General features: G+C 41.9%; 1 pseudogene; it reads right to left on the bottom strand.

Moving 5' to 3' along the window:
* Window positions 1–4,973: 4,973 nt before the first annotated feature.
* Window positions 4,974–5,049, bottom strand: LOC112133937 (small nucleolar RNA U3; annotated as a pseudogene).
* Between the last annotated feature and the right edge of the window lie 5,063 nt (window positions 5,050–10,112).

Raw genomic sequence — 10,112 nt, 5'->3', positions numbered from 1 at the left:
CATAGATGCCCTTTATCAAGTTGAATAAATTATCTTCTCTTCTCAGCTTGTTGAGAGTGTTTAATCCTAAAATGATGTTGGGTTTTGTCAAACACCTTTTCTGCATCTATTGAGATGATCTTGTGGATGTTGTTTTCCATTGCTATGGTGTTTTTCATTAGTTGATTTTTGGATGGTAACCCAACCTTATATCCTAGGATAAATCCCACTTGTCATGGTGCATCATTGTTTTCATACATTGCTAGATTTGGTTAGTATTTTGTTGAGAATTTTTGCATTCATATTCATGAGATAATGTTCTTTGATTTTCTTGCAATGCTTTTGTCTAGTTTACTATTAGTCCAGTTAATACCAGACTCATAGAATGAGCTGGGAGGTGTTCTTTCCTCTTGTATTTTTTGGGAAACGTTTATGAATTATTGGTATTAATTCCTTAATGTTTGATCAATTTCAGTGGCGAAACCACCTGGGCCTGGACTTTTCTTTGTGGGTAGTTTTTTTTTTTTTTTTTATGAAGTATTTATTGATGATTCTTGGGTGTTTCTCGGAGAGGGGGATATGGCAGGGTCATAGGATAATAGTGGAGAGAAGGTCAGGAGATAAACACATGAACAAAGGTCTCTGGTTTTCCCAGGCAGAGGTCCCTGCGGCCTTCTGCAGTGTTTGTGTCCCTGGGTACTTGAGATGAGGGAGTGGTGATGACTCTTAAAGAGCATGCTGCCTTCAAGCATCTGTTTAACAAAGCACATCTTGCACCGCCCTTAATCCATTTAACCCTGAGTTGCCACAGCACATGTTTCAGAGAGCATGGGGCTGGGGGAAAGGCCATAGATCAACAGCATCCCAAGGCAGAAGAATTTCTCCTAGTGAGAACAAAGTGGAGTCTCCTATGCCCACCTCTTTCTACACAGACACAGCAACAATCTGATCTCTCCTTTCTTTTTCCCACACATCCCCCCCTTCTTTCCAACAAAACCGCCATCGTCCTCATGGCCCACTCCCGATGGTCGCTGTCTCTTCGGAGCTGTTGGGTACACCTCCCAGACAGGGCTGCCAGGCAGAGGCGCTCCTCACCTCCCAGACGGGGCGGCCGGGCAGAGGTGCTCCTCACCTCCCAGACGGGGCAGCCGGGCAGAGGCGCTCCTCACTTCCCAGATGGGGCGGCCGGGCAGAGACGCTCCTCACCTCCCAGACAGGGTGGCCAGGAAGAGGCGCTCCTCACTTCCTCCCAGACGGGGTGGCAGCCAGGCAGAGGCGCTCCTCACCTCCCAGACGGGCGGCCGGGCAGAGGCACTCCTCACTTCCCAGACGGGGCGGCCGGGCAGAGGTGCTCCTCACTTCCCAGACGGGGCGGCCGGGCAGAGGCGCTCCTCACTTCCTAGACGGGGTGGCGGCGGAGCAGAGGCTGTAATCTTAGCACTTTAGGAGGCCAAGGCAGGTGGTTGGGAGGTGGAGGTTGTAGCAAGCGGAGATCACGCCACTGCACTCCAGCCTGAGCAACATTGAGCACTGAGTGAGCGAGACTCCCTCTGCAATCCCAGCACCTCGGGAGGCCGAAGCGGGCAGATCACTCGAGGCCAGGAGCTGGAGACCAGCCTGGTCAACAGGGCGAAACCCTGTCTCCACCAAAAACACAAAAACCAGTCAGGCATGGCGGCACACGCCTGCAATCCCAGGCACTCGGCAGGCCGAGGCAGGAGAATCACAGGAGCCCGAGGCAGGGAGGTTGCAGCGAGCGGAGATCACCGCAGTGCAGTCCAGCTTCGGCAACAGAGGGAGACCGAAAAAAAAAGGAGAGGGAGACCGAAGGAGAGGGGGAGGGGGAGGGAGAGGGAGAGGGAGAGCTGTGGGTAGTTTTTTTTAAAAAATTATCTCAACTTTTAATTTAGATTCAGGGGGTACATGTGCAGGTCTGTCATACGGGAACACTGTGTGACGCTCAGGTTTGGAGAGCAGATGATCCTGTCACTCGGGCAGTGAGCACAGCACACAGTAGGCAGTCTCTCGGTCCTCACCCACCTCCTGCTCTTCCCACTCCCGCAGTCCCCAGAGTCCATTGCTCTCATCTTTATGTCCATGTGTACTCAGTGTTTAGCTCCCATTTGTAAGTGAGAACATGCAATATTTGATTTTCTGTTACTGCGTTAATTCACTTAGGATAATGGTCTCTAACTGCTTCCATGTTGCAGCAAATAATATGAATTCCTCCTTTTCATGGCTGCATAGTATTTCATGGTGTGTGTGTACCCCATTTTCTTTATCCAGCCCACTGTTGATGGGCACCTAGGTTGACTCCCTATCTTTGCTATTGTGAATAGTGCTGCAATGAACATACAAATGCATGTGTATTTTTGGTAGAATGATTCATTTTCCTTTGGGTATTTCTCTACTAATGGAATTGTTGGGTGGAGTGCTGATTTAAGTTCTTTGAGAAATCTCCAAACTGCTTTGCACAGTGGCTGAACTAACTTACATTCCAACCCAAAGTGTATGAACATCCCCTCTTTTCTGCAGCCTCTTCCGCATCTCTTTTTGTTTGACGTTTTAGTAGTAGCCAGTCTGACTAGTATGAGATGTAGTAGTAGTAGCCAGTCAGAATGGCTAATACTAAAAAGTTTTTATTTGCAGTTTTTATTTGCATTTCTCTACTGATTAGTGATGAGCATTTTTCATATGTTTGTTGGCTGCTTGTATGTCTTCTTTTGGTAAGTGTCTGTTCATGTCCTTTGCCCACTTTTAAATGGGGTTGTTTTTTTCTTGTTGATTTATTTAAGATCCTTATAGATTCTGAATATTGGACCTTTATTGGATGCGCAGTTAGCAAATATATTCTCCCATTCGGTTGGTTGTTTACTCTGTTTATCATAGTTTCTTTCATTGTGTGGAAGCTCTTTAGTTTAATTAGGTCCCACTTGCCAATTTTTGTTTTTGTTGCAATTGCTTTTGAGGACTTAACCATAAATTCTTTGCCAAGGCCAGTGTCGAGAAGGGTATTTCCTAGGTTTTCCTCCAGGATTTTTATAGTTTCAGGTCTTACATTTAAATCTTTAACCCACTTTGAGTTAATTTTTGTGTAGTGAGTGGTAGGGATCCAATTTCATTCCTTTGCGTATGGCTCACCAGTTATCCCAGCACCATTTATTGAATAGACAGTCTTTTCGCATTGCTTATTTTTGTCAGTTTTGTTGAAGATCAGACAGTTGTATGTGGCTTTATTTCTGTTCTCTATTCTGTTCCATTGGTCTATATTTCTGTATTTGTACCAGTATTATGCTGTTTGGGTTACTGTAGTATTATAGTAGAGTCTGAAGTTGGGTAGTGTGATGCCTTCAGCTTTGTTCTTTTTGGTTAGGATTCCTTTGGCTATTCAGGTACTTTTTTGGTTCCATATGAATTTTAGAAATTTTTTTCTAATTCTGTGAAAAACGATCTTGATAGTTTGATAGGAATAGTATTGAATCTATAGATTGCTTTGGGTAGTATGGCCATTTTAATGATATTGATTCTTCCAATCCATGAGCATGGAATGTTTTTTCATTTGTTTGTGTCATCTATGATTTCTTTTGGCAGTGTTTTACAGTTCTCCTTGTAGAGATCTTTCATTTCCTTGGTTAGAGGTAACCCTAGGTATTTTATATTTTTTGTGGTTATTGTAAATGGGATTGCATTCTTGATTTCTCTCTTAGCTTGAATGTTATGGTATATAGAAGTGTTACTGATTTTTGCACATTGATTTTGTATCCTGAAACTTGACAGAAATCATTTATCAGTTCTAAAATTCTTTTGGTGGAGTCTCTAGGGCTTCCTAGGTATAGAATTATATCATCAGCAAAGAGATAATTTGACTTCTTCTTTTCCTATTTGGATGCCTTTTTTGTTTCTTTTCCTTGATTGCTCTGGCTAGGACTTCCAGTACTATACTGAATAGGAGTGCTGAGAGCGGTCATCCTTGCCTTGTTCCTGTTCTTAAGGGGAATGCTTCCAGTTTTTGCCCATTCAGTATGATGTTAGCTGTGGGTTTGTCATAGATAGCTCTCATTTTGAGGTATGTTCCTTTGGTGACTAGTTTGTTGAGGGTTTTTATCATGAAGGATGTTGGATTTCATCAAAAGCCTTTTCTCTGTCTATTGAGATGATCATATGGTTTTTGTTTTTAATTTTGTTTATATGGTGAATCACATTTATTGATTTGTGTACATTGAACCAACTTTGCATTCCAGGAATGAAGTCTACTTGGTCATGGTGAATTAACTTTCTGATGTGCTGCTGTATTCAGTTTGCAAGCATTTTTTGAAGACTTTTGCATCTATGTTCATCACAGATATTAGCCTGTAGTTTTCTTTTATCATGTGTCTTTGACAGGTTTTGGTATCAGGGTGATGGTGGCTTCATAGAATGAGTTAAGGAGGAATCCCTTTTCCTTGATTTTTCTGTAATAGTTTCAGTAGAAGTGGTACCAGCTCTTTATCTGGTAGAATTCAGCTGTGAATTCATCTTGTACAGGGCTTTTTTCGTTAGTATGTTTTTTATTACTGATTCAATTTTGTAACTCAATATTGGTATGTTCAAGGTTTCAATTTCTATCTGATTGAATCTTGGGAGGTTGTGTGTTTCCCCAAATGTATCCATTTCCTCTACATTTTCTAGTTTGTGTGCATAAAGACGTTCATAAAAGTGTCTGAGAATATTTTGTATTTCTGTAGGATTGGTTGTAATGTCACCTTTGTCATTTCTGATTATCATTATTTGATCTTCTCTCTTCTTTGTCAATCTAGCTAGTGGCCTATCAATCTTATTTGTCCTTTCAGAGAACCAACTTTTGGTTTCTTTGATCCTTTGTGTGAATTTTTGGTTCTCAATTTCATTCAGTTCTGCTCTGATTTTAGTTATTTCTTTTCTTCTACTAGTCTAGGAGTTAGTTTGTTCTTGTTTTTCTAGTTCCTCTAGGTGTGATGTTAGATCATTAATTTGAGACCTTTGGTGCTCCACACATTCAGATAAACTTCTCTAGTAACAAACCATAGAAATGATCCCTGAAAGTATAGTCTTACTTTTTTAAAAAATTGCAAATTCAATCTCTTTATTTGTTATGTGTCTACTCAGATTGTCTGTTTCTTAAGTCAGTTTCAGTAGTTTGTGTCTTCCTAGGAATTTGTCCATTTCATCTAAGTTATCTAATTTAGTGGCATACAATTGGTTATAGTATTCTTTATGAACATTTATTTGTATAAGATTGATTGTAATCTCCCCTTTTCCACTTCCGGTTCTGGTAATTTAATTCTCCTCTCTGTTTTCTTGGTTAATATAGCTTAAGTTTTGTCAGTTTCTTAGTCTTTTCAAGGAGCCATCCTTTGGTTTCATTGACTTTCTCTATTGTTTTTGTATTTAATATTTCACTAATTTCTTCTTTAATCTTTATTATTTCCTTCCTTCTGCTTGCTCTACTTTTTAGGTTTACTTTGCTCTACTTTTTCCAGTATCTTAAGGGGGAAGTTTAGAATATTGATTTAGGATCTTTCTTTCACTCTAAACTGCATATCTCTTAATCTTTCTTTTATATTTTTCATTTGCTTTAATTTTGTGTCAAGTTATGCACAATCTGTTCAGATCATCTACCAGTTCACCAATTGTCTTTTCAGCTATCACTTGTCTGTTTTTCATATAGCTATTCAGTTTCTTCTTTCAACCACCACCATCTTTTTTCCTATAATTTCTATTAGGTTATTTTTCAAATCTGCCCAGGCATATTTAATAGTGCTTTTTCCTTTGATATTTTAAAATCCCAACTTTTGTTGCTTTAAACATTTTACACAGTTATTTTATACTCTGAAAATATAATATCTCATAATTCCAACATTTGCAGTCATTAGGAGCTCTAAATCTTTTGTTTGTGATTTCTACTGACTCTTGTTCATGGGGCTTCCTTTCTCACATGCTTCACACATTTTGATTGTGACCTCATATTTGACAGAACTGAATCTATGGGAATATTGGGAAGACTGAGATGAAGATATTTTCCTCCAAAGAGGATTTTCATTTGTTTGGTTTTGGCCCTGTGTGGTACTAATAACCTGAGACCACTTTCATTTAATTTCTCAACTTGGGGATTTAACAATTGCACACATATTTAAATTCAAAGCCCAGATCCACATATAGACAAATTTGGTGGCACAAATTCTCACGAGAGACTTTTTCCCTTTGTTTCCTTGGTAGAGATCAATTTCTTGTTTGCTCTTTTTGTTATACAGTCAGGGAAGCTTTTCTTCTAGCCTACCCTTTTGCAGAGAACAAGGGGCTTTGAAGGTCCCAGACTTATGTGCACCTGGGGATTTCCTCCCACCCTCCTCACTCACAGGACTCCAGCCTCACTGGATTTGTTACAGTTTCTACAACATCCCAAGCACTCTCCTGCCTCGTGGTGTTGACATCTATGGTTTCCTCTGGCTGAGCCCTCTTACCCCAGGATCCCATATCCACAGGCCTTAGCCCCCTCACTTCTTTTGTGTTTTTGCCCCAAAATCGTGTTTTCAGCAAGGCCTTCTTTGACCACTCTCTAAAAAAAAGCATTGCCCCCTTTCTCTCTGACCCCTTCAGTCTAGTTTATTTTTCTCCACAGCATTTATCAACATCTCACCTATTGTGTGTTTCTTTCTCTCTGTCTACCATCACTAAGATAAAAGCTTCTGAGAACTGGGGATTTTTGCTTATTCACCACTGTATCACCACTGACTAGAACAGTGCTAGAACACAGTGGGTAGCCAATATATATATTTTCTGAATGAATAAATGTGTGCCTTTAGGAATGAATGAATGGCAGGGCTAGGAGTGGGAGTGGGACAGCATGAAAGATTGGTTATATTAGAAAAGGAATAGGTGCAGAGACAGCAAAAATCCATGAGGAAAGGACGGGCTGGGCATGGTGCTGTATAACTGCAGTTCCAGCTACTCAGGAGGCTGAGACAGGAGGATCCTTTGAGCCCAGGAGTCTGAGGCCAGCCTGGACAACACAGTGAGACTCCACCTCTTAAAAAAAATAAAAAAGAAAAGAAAAGAAATAAATAAAAAAAAGAAAGGAAGAAGGCAGGTAAAGTTCTCCCAGTTTGCAATTTTACTTAGACCCATCAGGAGCAGCTGACGCCCTTGGCACTGGCTTCCTCTATTGTCTCTGGCATTAGTTTCCTTCCTGAATGTCCTGAAGGTGGCTCTCAATAAATACTGCTTGACTGACAGCTTACTTAAGTCATTATAAGAGGATTTCTTCTGCATTAGTCAGAAAACGAAATCACTTTCTAGATTGCTTTGCTGGGCAGGCTTGCCCCTGCAGCTGCCAGGGGAAGGAAGGTGTGGGTGCTCCCTGTGCTCATGGTTGGAAACCTGGAAATTAATCAGAGGAGATGTGACCCTTGTTAGGAGAAGGCCTCTATCGGTTTTCCATGTACAAAGCCACCCAAGAAAAAGGCAGAACCCAATGAGATGGAACTCGGCTGGAATCTACAGTTTAGCTTTTTATTCAAAGCTATGAGAAAAAATAATTTAAGGCGGTTAAATCTCAACTTTTATTGGTTGTCATCTTTAACTTTGACTTATCTACTCACTACTTTATATTTTTCTAGTCCTTTGATTTTTGTGTACATTATTTCGAGACAGTGTTGACTACTAGGATATACATGGAAAGAGAAAAGATCTACTTATCTATTAATCAGCTATACCTTAGGCAAAATATTTAGTCAGACTATGGTTCACATATAGTGGAGACTAAATAGTTAAAAACCAAAACTCCAAAGAGGGAGGAAGGAAGTAGCTTATTTTTAACCCCTTCTGTGACAACTAGAGACTATCAATCAGAGAGGGACAGACTTCGAGGAAAAAGTTCTCCAGCCTGCATTTTATGTGCAAGCTACTCATTTTCTGCCAAAAGACAAGGATTAAAGCTTTTCATCACAGGAAAGAAAAAGTACCCAAATTTTGGAGTCTTCCCCGAAGTTCCACATTTTCTTGGATTTGTGTACTAGCAATTAGAATGGAGCTATCTGTGAACTCTCAATATCTGAGACAGGTCTCAGTTAATTTAGAAAGTTTATTTTTGCCAAGGTTGAGAACGTGCACCCATGACACAGCCTCAGGAGGTCTTGACTAGATGTGCCCACGATGGCTGGGTCACAGCTTGCTTTTATACATTTTAGGGAGACATGAGACATCAATCAATATATGTAAGATGTATATTGATTCCATCCAGAAAGGCAGGAGAGCTCAAGCACGGAGGGGGCTTCCAGGTCACAGGTTGGTGAGAGACAAACTGTTGTATTCTGAGTTTCTGATTAGCCTTTCCAAAGGAGGCAATCAGATAGCATCTATCTTGGTGAGCAGAGGGATGACTTTGAATAGACTGGGAGGCAGGCTTGCCCTAAGCAGTTCCCAGCTTGACTTTTCCCTGTGGCTTAGTGATTTGGGGCCCCCAAGATGTATTTTCCTTTTATATATCTAAAGCGAAGGCAATATAAACATAATATATACTTATGTCTGAAAAGCTAAACTTTGAGAATTGTAGGTATAAATGACTGAAATGTCTTCTGAAATACATGGATCAGAATGCAGACCGTGTAGTGCAGACAGATGCGGATTGGCAGAGGACACGCACTGGCGTGGCATGTGGTCTACGTGGGATGCAGACACGCCTCAGCAGCTGACCTCTGGAACAAAGACAGGGGCTGGCAGAGCTGCATATTGAGAGAAGAGTGTTGAGTTAGGACACTATGAGCAGGAAATGATAGAAAATCAACCCAAACCAGGTTAAGCAAAAAGAATAATTTAGGCTTGGCGCGGTGGCTTGTGCCTGTAATCCCAGCACTTTGGGAGGCTGAGGCGGGTGGATCACGAGGTCAGGAGTTCAAGACCAGCCTGGCCAGGATGGTGAAACCCCTGTCTCTACTAAAAATACAAAAATTAGCCAGGTGGGTGCCTGTAATCCCAGCTACTCAGGAGGCTGAGGCAGAGAATTGCTTGAACCTGGGAGGCGGAGGCTGCAGTGAGCCGAGATGGCGCCACTGCACTCCCGCCTGGGCAACAGAGTGAAACTCCATCTCAAAAAAAAAAAAAAAAAAAAAAAAGATTTAGCTGAAGAACACAGAGGTGGCTCAAAGGACCATCAGTAGGACTCAGAGCCACTCTGGGGTCCCAGGAACTGGAACCAGGAATTCAAACATTGTCAGCTCACTCCCCCAACTTCTTTCTCCTTTGCTCCACTTAAGCTTCCTTCTCTGCTAATAGACATGGACATTCTCTGCCCAGCAGGAAATGTAGCCAGCAGCAAGTGTCAAAGTCACATCCTGAAAGATCTGTAAGCAGAAATGAAAAGATGCCTTTTCTCAGTCTCAGTTTGAAAGATCTCAGGGAACGGCTCAGACTCTCCAGACTGAATTTTTATTCCCAACTTTTGAATTATCACTGTGATCGAGGGGGTGGGCTCAATGTTGACCCACCCTGGGTCATGTTCCTGTCATTGATCCAGAGCGAGCAGTTTCCAAACTAGGATGTAGCTTAGCATAGACATGACCACTGGTACATTTGTTTGTGCTGAACAGCCCTTATGACAGGTCTCTGACAATCACCACCTTGGTCATTCCTAATACCTGACTGAGGAGGAGAGGCGGGCAGTTACCATAAGAAACCCAGCTTGGCCCAGCGCAGTGCTCACGCCTATAATCCCAGCACTTTGGGAGGCTGAGGCAGGCAGATTACTTGAGGTTGAGAGTTCGAGATCAGCCTGGCCAACATGAGGAAACCCTGTCTCTACTAAAAATACAAAAATTAGCTGGGCATGGTGGCGAGTGCTTGTAGTCCCAGCTACTCAGGAGGCTGAGGCAGGAGAATCGCTTGAACCTGGGAGGAGGAGGTTGCAGTGAGCCAATATGGCACCACTGCACTCTAGCCTGGGCAACAGAGTGAGACTCTGTCTCAAAACAAAAGAACCCCAGCCTGGAGGTATTTGTGGGTGCGGTAGTCACACTGACTGGGTTCCCAGTGCTACTCCACTACTTACTAGCCAAACTATATTTTCACATATCAGCTTCCTTGTTTATAAAATGAAAATAATGCTGATACCAGTTTCATGA

The sequence above is a fragment of the Pongo abelii genome, chromosome 5, assembly GCF_028885655.2.
Source record: "Pongo abelii isolate AG06213 chromosome 5, NHGRI_mPonAbe1-v2.0_pri, whole genome shotgun sequence".
Classification (NCBI taxonomy): Eukaryota; Metazoa; Chordata; class Mammalia; order Primates; family Hominidae; genus Pongo; species Pongo abelii.
Note: the sequence above shows the minus strand (reverse complement) of the source record. Positions and strands in the feature narration are given on the sequence as shown.